This window comes from Episyrphus balteatus, chromosome 2 (assembly GCF_945859705.1).
Source record: "Episyrphus balteatus chromosome 2, idEpiBalt1.1, whole genome shotgun sequence".
Lineage (NCBI taxonomy): Eukaryota > Metazoa > Arthropoda > Insecta > Diptera > Syrphidae > Episyrphus > Episyrphus balteatus.
In genome coordinates this window covers 5,083,591-5,103,616 of record NC_079135.1, presented here as the reverse complement: position 1 = coordinate 5,103,616, position 20,026 = coordinate 5,083,591, and the positions used below count along the sequence as shown (strand labels likewise).

The 20,026-nt window shown below is 30.3% G+C and overlaps 1 protein-coding gene and 1 non-coding gene across 16 annotated transcripts in view; both read right to left on the bottom strand.

Annotated features, from left to right (window-relative positions):
• The window catches only part of LOC129908683 (protein alan shepard), a 487,297-nt gene that overhangs the window by 147,082 nt on the left and 320,189 nt on the right, over nucleotides 1-20,026 (bottom strand). The window lies entirely within an intron of this gene.
• Nucleotides 17,020-17,142, bottom strand: LOC129912834 (U5 spliceosomal RNA). The gene has a single exon (XR_008771930.1). It is a non-coding gene; the product is annotated as a U5 spliceosomal RNA (small nuclear RNA).

The window sequence follows — 20,026 nt, the reverse complement described above, 5'->3', positions numbered from 1 at the left end:
GCAAAAAGTATTAAAATAAATTATTTAAAACAATAATTTCTTATGAAATAAGTGAAAAAATCACTTCCATCACCCAAAAATCCATTTTTTTGATATAACAACCTATAATAAATTTTATACCACCTGAAAGCTTATTGCTTCAGCTCAAAATATATATATAAATCATGTCTATTGGACATCTACAAAAAGAGCTAGAATTTTTTGAACTCGATCAATTTTCATCAAAAAAAAGGCAAAAAAACATAAAATTTTATCTTCTCACGCTATTGGATCAATTTTTTCGAGACAACCTATAAAAAATTTTATATCATGTGAAAGCTCATTATTTCACCTTTCAAATGCTCAATAAAGTTAAATCAAATTTATATTTGCTCTGGATCAAAAGATATAATCTGTTAAAAAATAGAACTTGTCTTGTTTATTATCTACAATATAAATTTCATTTATTTATCTGTTGAAGAAAAAAATATAAAAATAAAAAACTGTTAAAAACGGTCAAAAAACTTGGGACAAAAAAACTTTTAAAATATCAATTTTTTGCACATGTATGCGCACAGTCATAGACTACAATGGTCTATAAGTTTGAGATTTTTTGAACGCTACGAAAAATAAAACTCACCAAAAAATCCCCCAAAATAAGTAGGTGTTTTTCAAAAATTCATATTTCGAAACGCAGGGACTTAAAAAAAAACCGTATTTTTGTATTATCTTTTGAATGACGTTTTTAAAATTGTCAAAAGAATTTCTCCGACCTATAATCACTTATTCGTCAAAGGTCTACTTCATGTTTTAGTTTTAGAAAACCATTTATAACTTGGTTTTGAAATTTTTTACAATTTTTTTCAATACCATTGTCAGTCTTGTAATAAATTTATCTATCGATTAAAAAAAAATTCAACTCTTTACATTGTCGTGTTTAGAAAATAGCCAATTTTTTTCAATTTTGTTTTACCCCTATTTACCCTATTAAAAGACGGATTTTTTTTTAAATCCTTCAAATGTATTCAACTTTAGGTTATTATCTTTCAAATAAGCTATAGAAGATTTTTGTATCTCTAATAGTTTATTTTTAATTTTGAATTGAAATTTTTGCCGCACTGTAAAAGTGCGAGAGAGGAACGTTAGAAAATGGCGTCACTTTTTTGTGGTGGCTGCCATGGTTCATCGATTTGTAAGACGTTATCACGTCAAAAAGTATTTTAATTTTCCATACAAATCCATGTTCTGCTAACTTTAATTTTTTCAAAAAAATTCCACTTTTTCAAGAAAATTGAACTTAAAAAATTGAATGTTCGACTAATTTGAATGAAATGTTCCAATTTCCGATGAATTTTCCGAGATTTTCCCAAAAAAAAAATCTTATTTTCCATACAAATTCGTGTTCTGCTGGATTTCTATTTTCTCAAAAAATTCATTGTATAAGAATTAATTGTATAAGACCGCCCATTCGCTCCTTTTATCTACTTAATATGAGCTTTATTCCTTCTCAAAGAAAAATGTCAGAACGTCAGAAGAACTTAAATATTTCAAACTCCTTCTTTTGTTATGCTACTTTTGACCACTATAAGTCTGGTGGTCTTTTCTGCGAGAAGCAATTAGCGAGAAACCTTACACATACAAAATAACACATTTCCAAATTCTTAGTTGCGTTAAGTTTTTTTGATTTTTCTTTTATGCAAAAATAAATCGAAGATTCATTGTTTAAGAAAGTTAAGTTTCTTTAAAAAAAAACTTTTACAACAGTCAAAGATGTAGTTACAATGCGAGAAAGATTGAACTGTTGCTCTTTTCTTTGAATCTAAATCCATTTATTTCTTTTTTGACTTGGACCAAACAACAGAAAAGTTTTAAATAGTCAAAATAAGTCCATGCGACAAAAAGTTAAACTATAATAATATATTGAAATTCTATATGCTACAAAAAATTCAGTGGGCATTGGTTTGGATACAAATATCTTCTAAACGGTTAGGTAAAGCAATCAATTTAATGCCAAGGAATTTTTTGTAGAACGTTTAAATCCTACAAGAATACATCTTGTTAATTTGAATAATAAAGTTTCAGTGAATTGGAAAATTTTTAAAAGTAAAAATTGTTTTTATAATTTTTTTTAACTTTGACCTCGAATATCTTTAGAATGGTTAGATTAATGAAAAAAGTTAATAAGACCTTTTTTGTGGAACAATCAATTTTCAACAAGAATATGTCTTACGCGTTTGATCATTATAATTTTTCAATTTGTTACAAAATTAAGAACAAAAAACGAATTTTTAAAGATTTTCTCAATTTTTGGACCTCAAATATCTACTAAACTGTTAGATAAACGAAAAAAGTGTATAAGGCCTTTTTTGTAGAGCGTTCAATTTCCTACAAGAATATGAAAAAAAATTTGCTGAAAAATTATTTTTTTTAGTAGAAGCTTGATGTAAAAATGGAAAATTGAAAAGCGGAGGACTTTCCCATTAAGATAAAGAGCTTATATTTGGTGTGTATATTCTAGAGGGGTCTAGCAATCGATTTTTCGGAGTACCAAATCAAAAAAAAAAAAAGAATTCCGATTTTTTTTGACCCACCCTAATCCTTATCTCTCCCATCGTAAATGTTATCAAACTTACCAATATCATTTATTGCGCTCAAAAAATTCATGATTGGACTTACCTGAAAAGAAGAAAAATGTTTCGTTTATTTTAAGTCGGTTTTAATAAAAAGTATAAATAATTTTAATTTTTTATTATAATATTTTGCTACAACAAATAAAGAAGATATAAAGAGTATTCACTTAACGAGATAATTTTCTACTTTGCAGAAAAATAGAAAATTCCGCAAAAGGTTTAGATGAACACTACAGCAGAAAATAATTGCCTAAACAAGGAAAACAAACAGCTGTTTGTTAGACGTCAAATTGAACTTATAAAATTTGTTCAATTAAAAAAAATTAGGTCAAGCTAATTTTGCAAATATGCAAAAATTAAAAAAATGTATCTTGCTCAAATAAAATAATATTCTCTTTTCAATATTAACATATTTTATTGGTGGTTGTCTGAATAATAAGACATAAATCGCGTTCAAAAAGATATTCCAGATACGGGTATCCCAGATAGCCTTTCCGATAGATGATTGAACACACCCAAAGTTTATCAGATTTTTTTTCTACGGGTTCTGCTTCAAATTTAGAGATAAAATTCTATGATTTGCAGAATATTTTTCCCATACAAATTTTGACAGCTCATTTCTACCGATAGAAAATTCTACGGTTTCTATAGGTTTTCCGCGTTTACGTGAATACCCCTATACAATTTTTCCTTCAGATAATTGACTAAAGTAATTTTTCCTTTTCAATCAAATTCCTTCAAATTCGAGAAGAATCTGACTATCCCCAATATTTTTTATAATATCTTCAATCCCCTGCAGAGTGAATTTTCTCTCAACAAAAAAGTTACAATAAAATGGTAGTTTAAAATTCTCATTAAAACTATTATTATTCCTGATATAAGAAAATTCCATGAAAGCTTATTGAAATTTCCAATTTTCAGAGAATGATTTTCATTCACGTAAAATTCCAAAAATACCAATATTAAGCATATTTGGTAATATCCAACTTATTGAAAGTTCTTTAATAAGATTATCTAATTCAGTTTTTCAAAAGATTTTATGTTGTTTTTGTCAAAACATCACTCTTCAATATCTAAGAATTTTTATATAGGTAATATTCATCATGTTGCAAATCACAAAAACATAATGCAAAAAAATCCATTTTTTTTCAAAATCAGATATAGAAACTTTTTAAAGGATTAATTAAATTTTCCTTTTGGCTTTTGTGTGGAACCTATTGAATTTCCTTCCAAAGTAACCATAAGCAAACATCTTATCTACACAAAGTAAATAAAATTCTTCAAATCCCTCAAGAATTTATACACCACATCATATCGATTCAAAAATATATTTGTCAGCACAAAAGATATAAAAATATATATAAATTTCCAAAAACACAACATCAGAGAACCCAATTAAATAAATAAGATACACTCTCTCTGTCTTTGTATCTGGTTACAAAACCTCAAAATCGATCATCATCATCATCATAAGTCCGGTGAGTCCAGTCGGAGTCCTTCTGAAATGATTCTTTTGGTCATTATTTGTGTGAGAGATTTGAGACAAATAAACGAACGTCGAAAGGAAAAGATGATACCAATGACGACATTGACGTCCTTCAATTACCAAAGTGTTAGTTTGTGGTTAAAACCAAAAAAATAAAACCAAGAAATTCAAGAGATATATACAAAAACCACCATCAACCACCAAAAAGGATCGAATCATCATATCAACACTAAAGCAGAATCAGAAGCAGTAGCTCTTCAATCGCAAAGGAGAATATTATTTCGGTCTCTCTGTGTGATTAAAACTCAAACAAAACACAGCACTTCCATTTCCATATATTCAAAACCATAATAAATAGCGGTTACCAGAGAAGATATAGATATTGAAATATATACCTACCTACTTTCAAACGTAACGTAACTCTAGTAACTCGACTGATGTCGACTGTATGTCAATGTAAAATGCAAATGGATCTTTGATATCTCCTTTTTGGTTTTACAATTTATATCCTTTTTGCTCTTACTTCCAACATCTCTCAAAGTGAAGTTGTTTTCCTCAAAATTGAATATTTGCAAAGTAATGCGAAGTATAAACATCACAAGTACAATCACCGCACATATCAGGGTTAGACTCCTTCTCCTACACATTTCGCATGTGGAGAGTATTTATAGTACGATTGCATTATACATTTACTTTGATTAATAACTACGCAAATATAGTGTGTAAGGACTTTGCGAGGAGCCTGAGAGAGTGTATCTTTGCAATGCATCCATCTCGATGGTAATGGGGTGGAAATGTGCTGAACGAGAGATGAATTTTGATTGAATTATGATTTGCTGTTGCGAAACTCGTCATCGTCATCACTTTATTTTTGAGTGCTCACAAAGTGGGGTTAGGTTAAACTTTTGGTTATAAGTTCTGGCTGTCATATGTAACTATATATATAGACTCTTGTCGTCTTGCAAGGATCAAACCATCATCAGAGAGGGCAAACCATAAATATTTACAATTGACTGCGCACAGCGCGCGACTTAGATTTGTCACAGCAGCCAGCACTTTTGTGGATATTTCGCAAAATTTATCGCAACTCATACCGCACGAAAAGATAGATATGCCATACATTCTGATGCTATACCATAACCATCATCATCATCATCGTGATTCCTATTTCCTACTCTATACCACCGCACCAACCAACTCGGCTCTGATGACATAATAGCTCTTTGGTGTCAACGGTAATGATTTTAATGATGGTGGCGGCTGAGGACGAGGAGAGGCATATTATAGAAGCGCTGCTTTGCTTTGCGCCTCTTTTCTGCACGGTAAAACCTATTTTCGTGATTATGTGATAATTGAGGGAATTTTCTGGTGCGCGCACTCAACACTCAAAAGATAGTATATATAATTTTATTCAATGACATGACTCTGATGCTGGCGGAAGGGAGGGTCGTGAGGAGGGTTATTGTAGAGAATTTAAGATAAAATATATATTAAATGATGTGGATTTATATTTTATTGTGTAATTTTAATGAGATGAATTATTTGTTGTGATGTAACATCAAGTTAGTTTGGCAGATATCAATGATGTAACATTTTGAATTCTCATTTTTAAAGGTGAGAATTTAATTTTCAAAGTCTGATTTTTAATCTATTAACTTCGAAAATAAAGAAGATGAGTGAGTTAAAATTAAAAAAGTTTTCAATTTATAGTCATGGCCTAGGTCCTTGAATGAGTCTCTTTTTAAAGGAGTATAATGGAAAATAATCAAATTTAAATACCTGAGGATTCTAATTGAGTGTAAGGTTAGTCTTGTGAAAAACATTACGGAAACAGATTTGAAAAAATTATCTAAAAATTATTTATTTGTCAACTCAAATATTCATATCAACCATGTCTGTACGACATCTACAAAAATAGCTAGAATTTTTTGAACCCAATCAATTTTCATAAAAAAAGCAAAAATATCATTCTTTTTTATCTTCTCACGCCATTAAATCAATTTTTTTTCTACGACAACCTATATAAAATGTATATCATAAGAAAGCTTATTATTTCACCTTTCATATGATGCTTCAATCATATTTCTACGATGCCTACAAAAAAAGTTAGAACTTTTTAAAGCCAACCATATCGAAATTTAAAACTGAGAATACGGTACTTCCCCACACTGGTGGCTGGTCATGGGAAACAGATCTCCACAGGTGTTTAATTTAAAATTGTGTAGCTTATAGTAAATGTACCGTTATGTGTGATACATCAAATGAAAGGTAATATTATCAGTATGCTTAATAAAGTTAAATTAAATTTGTATCTTTTACCGTTATCTCAAAACTGTGACTACAAAATTAATTGAGGTTTTGCACAAATTTTGCCTATTATTTATCTGAAATATAAGTTTTATTCATTTATCTGTTGAAGAGAAAAAATTAAAAAAAAAAAAAACGTTTAAAAACGGTCAAAAAACTTGTGGCAAAAAAACTTGTTTTTCCCTTTATTCGCTCAAAAATATTTTAAAATACCAATTTATTTGCGCATGCATGCGCACGGTTATAGACTACATGTACTATGAGTTTGAGAATTTTTTAATGCTACAAAAAATTTAAAAAACTAAAAAACCACCCAAAAAAAAAAAGTAAGTGTTTTTCAAAAATTCATATTTCGAAACGCAGAGACTTAAAAAAAAATCCGTATCTGACCCCTTACTTTCTTTTTTATTATCTTTCAAATGACGTTTTTCAAATTGTCAAAAAAAATTTCCCCTTCCTGTAATCACTTCTTTGCCAAAGGTCTACCTCATGTTTTAGTTTAAAATAAAAACCTCTTATAACTTGATTTTGAAATTTCTTAGAATTTTTTCAATACTATTGTCAGCGTTACAATAAACTTATCTATCGATTGACTTTCTACAACGTCGCATTTAGAAAATAGCATTTTTTTTTTCAATTTTGTTTTACCCCTATTAAATGACTGAATTTTTAAAAATCCTTCAATTATATTCAACTTTAGTTTTTTTGACTTTCAAATGAGCTATAGAAGATTTTTGTATCTCTAATAGTTTATTTTTAATTTTTAATTGAAATTTTTGTCGTACTGCTGGAAAAAATAGAATAAAATGTTGCCAAGTTTGGCTGTTTTTTTTTTCCGAAGCACTTTCCTAAAACAAACAAACATAAAACCCTTTGCAAATTAGTTTTTTTTTTCGCAAAACTAATAAAAGTGGTAAAAGAAACTATGTTGCGAAGTTATCTAAGTGCGAAAAAAAGTTTGCTTAATAACTTTTGCGAACATAGAATTTAAGTTAATTTTATAACTTTTGTGAGTAAAATTTGTAAAAAGAATTGGGAACAAATTTTCACTTACTCTGCAAAACACAGTCTATATTGCGAAATAATGCAAGACATGTAAAAGGCTTTGCGAAATAACTTTGCGAAAAAAAGTTTGATTAATAACTTTTGCGAACATAGAAATTAAGTTAATTTTATAACTTTTGTGAGTAAAATTTGTAAAATGAATTTGGAACAAATTTTTCACTTACTTTGCAAAACACAAACTATATTGCGAAATAATGCAAGACATGCCAAAGGCTTTGCGAAATAACTTCTCGTAATAGCCTTCGAAGCTAGAAAGCTATTTTTATATCATTTAAAAGAAACAATACAAGATATAAACCTAAGAACAATTGAATGCTGCCATCGACGAAGTCTAAAAGAATTGTCTGATAATTTGCTTATTTGAAAAAAAAAGGACAATGATTTTATCACCACATTACTCACAATCTTGTATATAAACAGCTAAACAGCTAAACAGCTTATTGATAAGAACAAACGTGATAAGCATCCTTCCGTATATTTTCATATATATCCTTGTTCTGGTGCTTCCAAAAGGCAAACAAACAAACACAAACAGCTGTTTCAAGCTTCAAAGACAGGCGTGGTCGAAGACAGCAAAGTACAAAAAAAAAAGAATCCCCGACTGCGTCTATCCTTTTGTTATGTTTTAATTTCAGACGATTTCTCTTTAGAGAGGCAAAAACCCCCTTATTTCACCTCCTTCTCTCCTCTAACTCAACAAGCCATTCTACCGCACGTTTCATTTGATTTTTATCCTTGATGCTTTGCAATTTATCCCAAGCGAATATTGAGAATTCGTTCTTTTTTTTGTTGTTTTGTCTTCGTTTTTTTTTTCTTGCATTGCTGTGCGGCTAAATCAAATGTTAGTACAGGATTTTGTGTGGAAGTATATGAGAATGCCACTGATAATAGCAGCAGCAAAGAAAGCGAAGCACTATATACCAACCATCCAGAGAACACAAGGATATACGAGAGTATGTCGTCTTCTTCTTCAACATAGAGAATAGGATTTAACGGATTTCAAAGTAAAAAAAAAAAAAATAAGAAAAAATACATTTATTTTTTAATAAAACGATAATATTGTGAAAAGTTGGGAACAATCTATTTGGAGAGAAGATTAGCTTGTACGACACAATGCTGGGCTTTTATGCTTTTGCTTTTTGCTCTTTTTTGCTTTTTTGCTGGCTGGTTTTTGTGAATGCGAAAACGCACACGCTAAATGACAAGACTACAACGACGACAACTTCGTATACACATATAAACCCACATCAGCGCACACCATCAGGATAAAATCGAAAGATTATTCTGGGCGGTGCAGACAAGGGGGCGGCAGATGGTTTTTTTTTTCGGTTTAAGCGAAAAAGAATAAAAGATGTTAGTATACATAATACTCTATCTATCTATGACGGATTTTTGTGAAATGTCATTAAAGAAGTCCTTAAAAGGGATCTTCTTAAGATTTTGTGTTTTTGTCAGGATGATGTCATTTTGTAAAAGAGAAGAAAAAAAAAAATGTATATTTGAAGATAAAAATAAGAATTCAATTAGAATCTTGTTCGCGTTTTTTGTGGATTTCTTTTAAATGTTTGAACTTTTTTTTTTGTTGGCTGATATTAGCAGATAGTTGTTTGAGGGGCTAAAAAAGCTGTGTTTAGGTAATCTTTTTGGTCGATAGGATTTAATCTTAGTAGGTTTTGATGTTGAAATTATTTTTTTTTCTACAACTAAATGGCATGAATTTTCTACAAGAGTGGATTTGATAATCTTTAGGTGGATTTTACAGCAAAAACACTTTAAGAGGCCTATTTAGTGAGAAGCTCGTGATTTTAATGTTTCGCAAAGTTATATCTTAATAAGCATTTGCTTCGCAAACAAAGGATATTCTTTTCGCCTCATAAATATCATTTCGCAAGCTTTCGATCGATCTAGCGATTTATTTCGCATCACCATAATTACTCTGAAATATTAATTCCGCGAAAAAATTGCTTCGAAAATATCTTATTACGCATTTTATCGTCTTTATATTTTATAATTCGCAAACACAATTCTTGTATTGCACTTTGCCAAATTCTACGGTTTCGCAACTGATGACTTGATCATTTGATCTTTGACCACTTTGCAATGAATAATTTTAAGAAATATGTTGTGCGCATATAAAACTTTACTCGTTCGCACTTAATTTTCCATTTTTTACATCTATAATTTATTGCGAAATTAAAAATAGACATGCAAAGCGTTCTGTGTGAGGAATATATATCCAATGAGAAATTCACATGAATATGAACTGATATAATTATATTGCGAAATCGCAAAAGTTTGCAAATTACTGCAAAGTTTAAAAATTAATTGCAAAACAACAATGTTTAAATGCAAAGTAGTTGTAACATGTTTGCGAAGCGTTTTTCTTTTCAAATTTCATATAAATGTGGACAGTGGAGCTCAAATGTTACATTCCACAGCTCAAAACTTTTCCTTATGAGTTTATTACACAAAATGCTTAGCTACCAATTTTTTATGAATATCTCTTTCTTAATCTTTATTAACCGAGAACCTGCTCTATATAAATGAAGGTGTCCAATTTTTATATAAAACACCTACAGTTTAAAGACCTAATTTAAAAAAAGAGAAAAAAAAAACACAAAAGCCAAGACTCTTGAAAAAACAATAAAACCAAAAGCAGCTTAAATAGTTAAAAGAAAATTATAATAATAACTCTTATTCCCCCATCAAACCCAACTCGGCAGCAGCAGCAGCTAGAAAATTTTCGCACTTGAACTTCTTCTTCTCGCACAGACACCTTTCGTCCTTTTCAATTACTTCCACACAAATCCAATTACATTTAACCCCCTTAAGTCCTTCCAAATCATCTAGTAATCACATTAAAAGCTGAAATTACCCTCCAAAGATAATAAACTCAATTTGTGACAGCAATGCGGCAAAAAGCCTAATTCTTTCTACCCACTTTCACTGTCCCGCTCTCTATACCACAGTCGAGTCGTTGTCTTTTGGTCTTCACAAGAAAACTTAGAAAACAAGAAAATAGAAGTAGAAGAAGAACAAGTGGACAAGTGGTGATGTCTATAAATTTTCCACCATCCAATTTTGCCGCTCATTAAAAGTACGAATCTAACAATACCCAGCCAGCTTCTTCTTCCGCTGGCTGATGGCAGAAGCAGCACCAAAGCGCTCTCAACGCCCTCTTATCTTTGTTGATTCGTATGCTTCTTCTTTTTACTCCTGCTGTTTTCTTGGTATTCTACTGAATTCCTGGAATGGGTGCGGGTGGATGGTAAAATGTCTTCAACTAATTTAATTATGAAAATAAGTTTTCCCCTTATACTCTCAATGCTGGGTGATGCCTGATGAGATGTACGAATGCGAACAAGGGAAAACTTGTAGCTCTCATTCTCAAGTATATCACAACCATCGCCAAACGAATGGAACATCTTTTGCCATTTGCCAACGAAAAGCGCACAGAAAACTTCTTTTGTTCGTTTCCTTCCTCTTAACACACAGATTGCGTCACTAATGAACCGCTGATAGGTTAAACAATAGTTTTTCCACCACCCTCATACTTCCCGAGGACTTCCTTCCCCCAAAACAATGATAGAAAAAAAAAGGATATATATGAGATGTCCTTTCGATTCGAATTTGGAAGAGATGCCGAATACGAACACACACTTCACATCTCATCAAGGATAACAGCATGCATTGGTTTTTTTTTGTGTGAGATTTTTTTGATTTTTAATGAACCCGAACCCGAAAAACTGTGATTTTAATTGAGGAGCTCATTAGAAGACACAAAATGCCAGAAAAGTGTCACTTGGCAAATGTTAAATGAATTCCGCTGAGAGTGTTTTTGTTTTTTTTTTTTGTTAAATTTTTTTCCTTCGTTTTCATTTCTGTGCATAACGACTTCACACCAGCAGCATCAAGTTGAAATTTTGCAAATTTATTTTTTTTTTTATTTTGAGTGGCGTTTTTTTGTTAGATTTGCTGAAGCGGCTAACAGCAGTTTTATGGAAAGGGCAAGGGTTGAAATTGTTTTTTTTCTGTCATTTGATCCGAAAAACTGAGTCAAGTCTGAGAGAGAGAGTGTCAAATCGATTTCTTTTTAATTGTATGAGAGTTTGTTTTGTGTCAAAATTTCTTTCTTTCATTCTTTTTCTTGATGATGAGATGATGACTTCCGTTTTTTTTTTTCATTTCTTTTTTTTTTTACTTTTTTTGTGTAGTTTTAAGTTTGCAGCTTGAATTGACCTTTCGAAAAAAAATTTGTTCATTAATTTTGTTCGCATTTTTGTTGCCCCCTTCTAGTAGTGGAAATCTGTTTTCGATTTGTTTTGTTTTTTTTTTTTTTAATTTTTCCTCAGGATGATTAAAAAGTACCTCAAAACTTTTGTAAAGGTTAGGATTAATTAGGAATTGTTTTAGAATTTTTTTCTACTTTTTTCCATCAAATACTTTTTGGAATGGTTTCTATGAGTTATTAACTTTCAATTGTTATCGTAAAGATTATTTTTTTTTTTTGCCTGAGGCATAAAATGACTGAGAGTTTGAGGTAACATCGAAGTTGTATGGTTTTTACTTCTAGACAAAATAAAATGAGCAAAAAAACGTTTGAAAACCTAACTTATTTATAAAAGGAGAGTTATGAGCAAATTCTCAATTTATATTCATAAAGCTTCTTTATGCAATACCTTTTTTTTTTAATACGATTCGCAAATAAAAAACTTACTCCTTTGCATTAATAGATTTGTATTACATAATTTCTTTTTTTTTTAGTTTTGTAATGGTTTTTCGAAATCTGTAATTTCGCAAGTTTTGCAAAACATATCAAATGGACTTTAAATTTACATGTTCGTGAATTGAAAATTTCCTTTGAAAGCTTCTAATAAATATTGAAAATATGCGAAATAACCAAACAAAATATCGCACAATTTAAGAAACTTCCGATTCACGTGTTTTGTTTTTTTTACAATTTTATTTTTCGTTTTTTGTTTGCTTTATGGAACTCGCAATGTGTTATTATTCACTAAAATACTAATTCTTTTGCATTCATAATTTTGTATTTATTTTATAATTTATTTTCTGAGTTTTGCAATAGTTTGTCTATATTTATAATTTCGCAATTTTTGCAATTATGCGAAACATATCAAATTGACTTGGAATGCGAGAAAGAGAAAGATGCTAAATAAAGTAATTTAGATGCAATTTCTTCCACCAAACCTCTTGCGAAACCAATTGCCTAGATTTACACATAAAATCTGTAAACCAAATTTATTACAGCTTAGCATTTTCTATAAGAATTAACAAGATTGCGAAAACATTTTGGATCTAAGTTTGCTACAAAAGTACTGATTGCTAAAATACAAAACGGTAAGAGAAACATGTTGCGAAGCAAATATTATTTGAAAATCATCCTCCGAAAACTTAAAAATGATGGATGGAACTATGCGAAATAGTCAAACAAAGTACCTACACTTTGCGAGCTAAATAATAAATACGGGAAAACAAAGATGTTCAGTCTCGGAACCTATTTATACTTTCAAATAAATATTCGTTAACACCCTGAAAAGATGATAGAGAGTTTCCAATATCTTATAAGTAACGGTCTCTACCGAAAATATATATGTTATATATGCATCAAAGGAATTTATGTACATATATTAAAAAAAATAGTACGCATACACCACAGTGACCCATGATTTTTATCAATCAAAACAAATTTTGGTGTAATATTAGTGTACTTTTAAGCAAATGTAAGTCTGTATGTGTTTTGTATAAGTTATTTAATGTGTTTTCATTTGTTCGCTCATAAGTCCTTAACTATGTATCAAACGGTTTTGAAAAACATGATTTTTCAAGAAAAGAAAAAAAAAATTTTAATGATTTTTAAAAATCCAAAAATGTAGTTTTTAAATTACCTATATTACTGTTAAACGCTTCTGAATAAAATTTTTTGTTAAAATCGGCTTCGTCAAGGAGAAATTTAGAAATTAAAAAAAAAAACGGTTTTAATTTAAATTAAATTATAATAGGTACAGTTTAAAACAAACATAACACGGTGTAACACTCAAAATATACGCGGGCGGAGACCTATCAGGTTTTGTAGAGCTAGTCGCACTGAATACGAAACGGTATTTGAAAATCCCCTAACACCCCCAAAATCTGAAGTTACGGGCAAAAAACGGTTTTTTGGACCTTCACCAATTGAACAAATTTTAGCTTCGACAATTTTTTACCCATTTTCGATTTTTTTACAGTTTCTGATAGAAGATAAATATACCTTTTCAACAATGTATAAAACATGTAACTCAGTTACTTAGCATTTATAAGGTGTCAAAGTTCAAAAATTCCATTTTTTTCGTCATTTGCCCAACTTCGGCATCAATTTTAAAGTATGTTTTCAAAACAACATGCTATTTAAAAAATATATTCTAAAACTATATCTATTTCTCAATCAATCGAGGTATTTTTTATGAAAATCACTTCAAAATTGGCTTAGAAAAAAAAAATTTTCGATTTCAACCCAGATACAGAAATTCGAACTTTTAGGTATAGGCACGTAGTAGGATAACTTAGGCGCCAGGATTTGATAACGGGTTTTTGTAGAGGAGCTCAATACAAAAATTTTTTTCTTTGGGAGAGGGGTCTATCTCTCCCCGTTTAGGTGGGAGGGGCATTTTTCTAAAAAAAATTATCAAAATAAAAAAAAATTATTAAAAAACAACGGCAACACTTACAGTAATAAATGATACCATTTCCGAAAGGAAAAATTGTACATTTGATTCTAATTTTTAAATCAATATAATATAACCAATAGTTTTTGAAATAATCGATTTCAAAGTTAAAAATAGGCGAAAACAAAATTTTTTAAAACTCATTTTATACTATTTTTGTCCAGACTGTGAATTTTAGTAAAAAAAAAATTACTCACACAGAAAACTGCCTCAATTGATTCCTTATCGAACAGTGAAAACTATATGTTTCTATGTCTTCTAGTTTATGAGAAAATTGAAATTGACTATTATAATAGTTTTTAACATAATTAATTCAAAAGCTTTAGAATAATCTTTGCCAAATAATGTCCCCATCCAAATTTTCATTCGAACAAAACGTAAAAATAAACAAATGTTTTGTAGAATCAAAATGTCATCGATACTGGAGAATTTAAAAAAAAAAATAATAAATCGGAATGTTTCCATTTTAAAAAAATAAGTCGCACAATGAAAAATATAATTTTTTTTTTTTAATCCTGTCCAAACAAAATATACAAAAATACCAAAAAATAAGACAAGGATCATCCTATCTTTCCTGAATCTGGTGAAACGCAAAAGCAAATCTCACTCACCCAAATTAATATGATAAATGTGGGTAAATATTTGACACATTTATGGAGAAAGATGTCACTACACAGTGGAGACTTTTTCTTTTTTTTTCTCTCATTTTGACTCTCACACACACACACACTCGTACAAAAATTCAAATATCATCACACAAGGACTGTCAATATCATTCATTTAACATTCATCGCCATGGCCGAAAAGTTCGTCCTTTTGGCTACACAAAAGCAAACATATGGTCTCTCGGAGGAGTATGGAAAAATCCGGTAGAAGGATTCTACTACTTGTGCCCCCTGCATGCATTCATCCCCATAATTGAATATTTTCATGCATTAGCCCTCATGGTCTCGAATTGAAAGAAAGGGAAGGTGGTTTTTGATGAGGCTGCTGAGGCTGAAGGTGCTGATTCAATTCGATGCGGCGGTGAGAGTGTGATGTGATGATGAGGCTATAGAGTTGTACGAGATGGGGCATAACCATCAGGACTGCAAATATATATGAACGACGACGCTGATGATGATCTCAATAGAGTGATGGGGCTGCTAAGGGACTTGTACCCGACCACTCCATCCTTCTACGCCGCGATGGACACCAATTTTTGTTATGGATCCCAGCCTGCCTAGGTGTAATGACTTTTCACTTTGTTCTCACACATATCGACAGGACATACACACACATTTATGCATAGCTATGGCAGGATGCCACATCACTAAAATGATGATGAATAAAGGTGTCAGTCAGCTTTTGAAAGCGTTTTGCTGTGGGTTTGAAAAAGGACGATGGATATGAACTGGACGTTGACCGGCGCCGGCGTTCAAGTTAATTGATGATGGGAATGAGGAAAATCACGTGTGTTTCGGTGTTTTTTTTTTTTTGTTCTTTATTTTGACAGAACCAAAAAAAAAAAATCAAAGTCTAAACTTTTTTGTTTGGGTTTTTTGCCTTCTTTTTTGTTTACACTTGAGCTTGTTTTTTTTTTCGTTTTTTTTTTTTTTTTTTTTGTGAGTGAACGACATAAACCCTTCGAAGGCAGCACAAGCTTTTTTTTTTTTGGTGGTGAAATTATGGGAACAAATTGACCCGGAGTGGTTGGGAATGAATTTTTTATGATGTCGAGCTTGAGTAAGGGAGGGAATTGGGAGTCGTTTTTTTTTCTGACTTTTTTTGGGGGTAGAAAAGTCTGTTTGAGATGGGAAAATATGGACACAGAAGGCATTCCAAAGTGGATCAATCATGGGAATATTCTCAGTTGATTGACATGCTGGCTGACGTTTCGGTGGCAGGAATTTGAGGTTTGTCTTTAAATTAGTTTGGGACCTGAGAGTTTGTTTAGTTAGTTCAGTTGGTACACATAGAAGAGATTTTTTTGTTGTGTTTTGTTCAGAAAATATTTTAAATTCAATTCGTGGTCTATTGGGGTAGATTGAAAAGTTTGAAAATAATTTGATTTTTTTTTCTCTGTAGGCATAGCGAATAATAGACTTTATTTGAAATTTTATTAGAACTTAGAGAGCAGAGTTTAAAAAATTAGGAAATATAATTTTGAAGTTGTTCAAAATTAAAATTCTGGGCAAAGGCATTTTTTTATATTCTAAATTTTAATCAATAAAATTAAGCGTGATCAATTTCTGCTATCTGTGAACCATAATTTTTTTTCATGGTCACTGTGGCGTATGTGGAACTTTTTTTTCTAAAAAAAATTTTTAAATGATTAAATCATTTATTTCTTTCGCTGAAATGACATCAGATTAGAAAAGAAGATTGTTTATTTAACTGGTTAATCATCACATCACTCAAATTGTAACATTTATTTTGGTTAAGAAAAATATGAAACTAAATTAAAACTTAAACAAAAAATTTCTTTCGTTTTAAATACTTTCGATTTAATCTTTTTTTTAATATTAGATTGCTTAAGACGCATTAAAAAATTGTATCGAATTTAGACAAATTGTATTTTTGTACTCGAGCAAACCCATTTGTATCGAATTCGATACAATTGTATTGACTTTTCCATGCCTGTTTCACATCCAAATCTTCAATATTAAAAAAGTTAAACATGAAAATTTGTAGAATAATATTTTGTTTCGATTAGGTTTACGAATAGGTTGGTTGAATATTACTTAAAGTTGAAACTTGTTGAAAATCAACCAACTTTACATTTCACACTAAAATTACCTACCTAATAGTCTACTACTATTTAAAAGAAAAACAATTGTTTATTTATTATCGGCCCAGCAAATTGCTAGGCCTTGACAAAAATTTATTTTAGACTCATTAGAGTGCCCCTCTCCACGGAAATCTTTAGTAAAAGGCGAAAGATTTATTCGACATTGAAGAGAAGCCAGAGTAACGATTGTTACAAATGTTACTATTACTAATAATACAATGGGAAAGAACTCACTGTGAATTATAAAGAAATAAATACGAAAATTCTTCTACTGATCGTGATCATGATCATGCTGTGTATTTTTTTGTTGCTTTTGCAACCACCACCGATCGGAGTGCTCATGATCGAGTTAACTTAGTATGTATAATTTTTGCTTGCTGAAAATGTGTGTGTGTGTACCTAGAATGAGTGGCGAACTGGCGATCGTCGTCGTCGATCGGATCGTTGCGTTGCGTTGGTAAGTATTTTAGTTGGATAAATTGTAGGTATTTAGATGGAAAGTGGAAGAAGTGTGGAAGCAATAAAATGCTGTTTAACTTGATCACGCTCGCACGATCGGATCGCATCGATTTGATATTTATTCTTACGTAAATTTATTAAATACCTAATTGATGATTGATAGATCGGCGCGTAAAAATTAAAATATTTAACATAGACACTTTTAGTTAGCACCTTTTTTATGTGTAATTTATCCATGAGAATAGGTATATTTATTCATAATAAATAATTTATTAAATTCCTAACTACCTTCTACAAAATAAGGTAAATGAAATGATCGTGAATCACGAATAAAAATGATTGCAATAGATCTTTTTTTTCTGGAAATACCCACCTGGGGCTGCTAGGTATTAAGTTTAATCTAGGTGCCTATCTTTTTTTTCTTAGTTTTGACTACCTGTTACCTAATTTTTATATTGTATTTAAACAGAACTTCATTAAAAAATAGAAAATTACCATCAGTAATGTGCAATTGTCACACCCAAAACCGTCTTTAAACGAACACTTTTGACAGAATTTCATTGTTTTTTGTCATTTTTGCAACAATTTGTATTTTACAAATTTTAGTATTTCTTTTATAAATCAATATAATTGTTTTATGTCACACACGTAACGCAACAATAGATGTTTGAGTGAAGTATAATATATTTTCTAACATTGTTTGTCATTTATGAAGACTATCTTCTGTAGATTATTAAAATTCTGGTTATATTGAGCAAAAGAATATTAATTCAAAAATTTATGAAAAAAGTGTCACGCCTGTAACGATAATAACACTCTGCCGCCTCTCAAAGGATAAAAGTCAAAACAACTGCATTTTATTTTTCTTAATGTTTTTTGCAAGAATTGAAAAAAGATAGAGGTTTTGCCAAACTAATGGTGTCACATGCGTCACATGCTTTACACATCTACTTAATAAACAATTAAATAAAAATTCTAAATATGACAAAAACTAAGAGCAGGCAGACATTTTGCAGAAAATTTCAGGTAAAATTAACTGAGTCTGAGTCTCAGTTTACGAACATAATTACCCAAATGCATACTGGTCATAAAAAAAGTATTGAAATTGAAATCGGTGCGCGTTACAAGAATACATCTTGATTACCTATTTGATATTAATGACTTTTGAAAAAATAAAAATTTTCTTATAGGTAAATTTTTTTAACTTGACCTCAGATATCTTTCAAATGGTTATAAATTAATGAAAAAAAGGTTATTTTTTGTGGGGCAATCTGTTTCCAACAAAAATATATAATTTTTCAATTTGTTACAAAGTTAAGAATAAGAAACGAATTTTTTCAAACTATGGACCTCGAACATTTTTTAAACGGTTAGATAAATGAAAAAAGTGTATCAGGGCTGTGTATCTGATTTCCATTCGAATTCTATTTTCTCCAGTTTTTTAAATTTTATCTGTTTCGAATTCCGTATTCTAACACATTTTGCGAATTCATAGGTGTTTCGAAAAACGAACGGATCTACAATTTGCTACCGAAAAACAATATTCTCGAAAAAAAAGTCGAATGGAATTCAGAACAACCGTTTTCAATCCATACGGATTCAATTTTCGTTTCCGTTTTCAAATTTGAACGAATATTAAAACAGACATGTAGGTATAAAGACTTCATTCAAAATTCTGGGATAACGGTGAAAAGATGTTCTTATTCTAAAAGCGTTATATCTTTTGATCTAGAGCACATAACAAATTTATTCATATTTTAATACGCATGCTGATAATATTACCTTTCAATTGATATATTACACATAATGGTACGTGCTCTACAAGTTATATAATCTTTTTTTATGAAAACTAATTGGGTTAAAAAAATTCTAGCTCTTTTTGTAGATGTTGTATAGACATGGTCGATATAAATATTTTGAGCTGAAACAATAAGCTTTCAGATGGTATAAAATTTGTTGTAGGTTGTCATATAAAAAAAAAAGTGATGGAATAAAAAAAAGTTGTATTTTTTCGATTTTTTTTAAAATAATTTTTAAGGTTTCACTTCAACCACGTGTGAATTGCACACATGATTTTTTTTTTTTTTTGTGTTTGTTACCTCATAACTTTGGACTAAGTGAACCAATTTTGATAATTCTTTTTGTATTGGATAGCAGCAATGTGGTCCAGTTCAGGCCATAGGAACTATTAGAAAAACCATAAAACACAGTTTTAGCCATGGAAGTCGGTTTTGCTTTTTTGATAAAAATGATTATTGACACCAAAAAGCATGAAATACACTTCTTTAAATAGGTACCTCGTCAAAAAAAAAAAAAATATTCGGTTCAGGAAGACTTGTATACAATTTTGTCAGCCACTAAAATTCGGCGATTTCTCTACTATTTTGGTCGTTGATAATTCAATTTAGAAAATATTGGGTGCCAACTTTGGGAAAAGTTGGATTACAAACTCAATAACCTAACATGTCTACTATGAATTTTAGGATTTAGTAGAGTTTGAAAACTTCTCCGCTAAGAGAGACCGTATACGATCTATAATACCACAACAAAAGATTTCGTTCAAATTCCTTTGAAAAAAAAAAAAAAATTAGCAACAAATATATAAAGT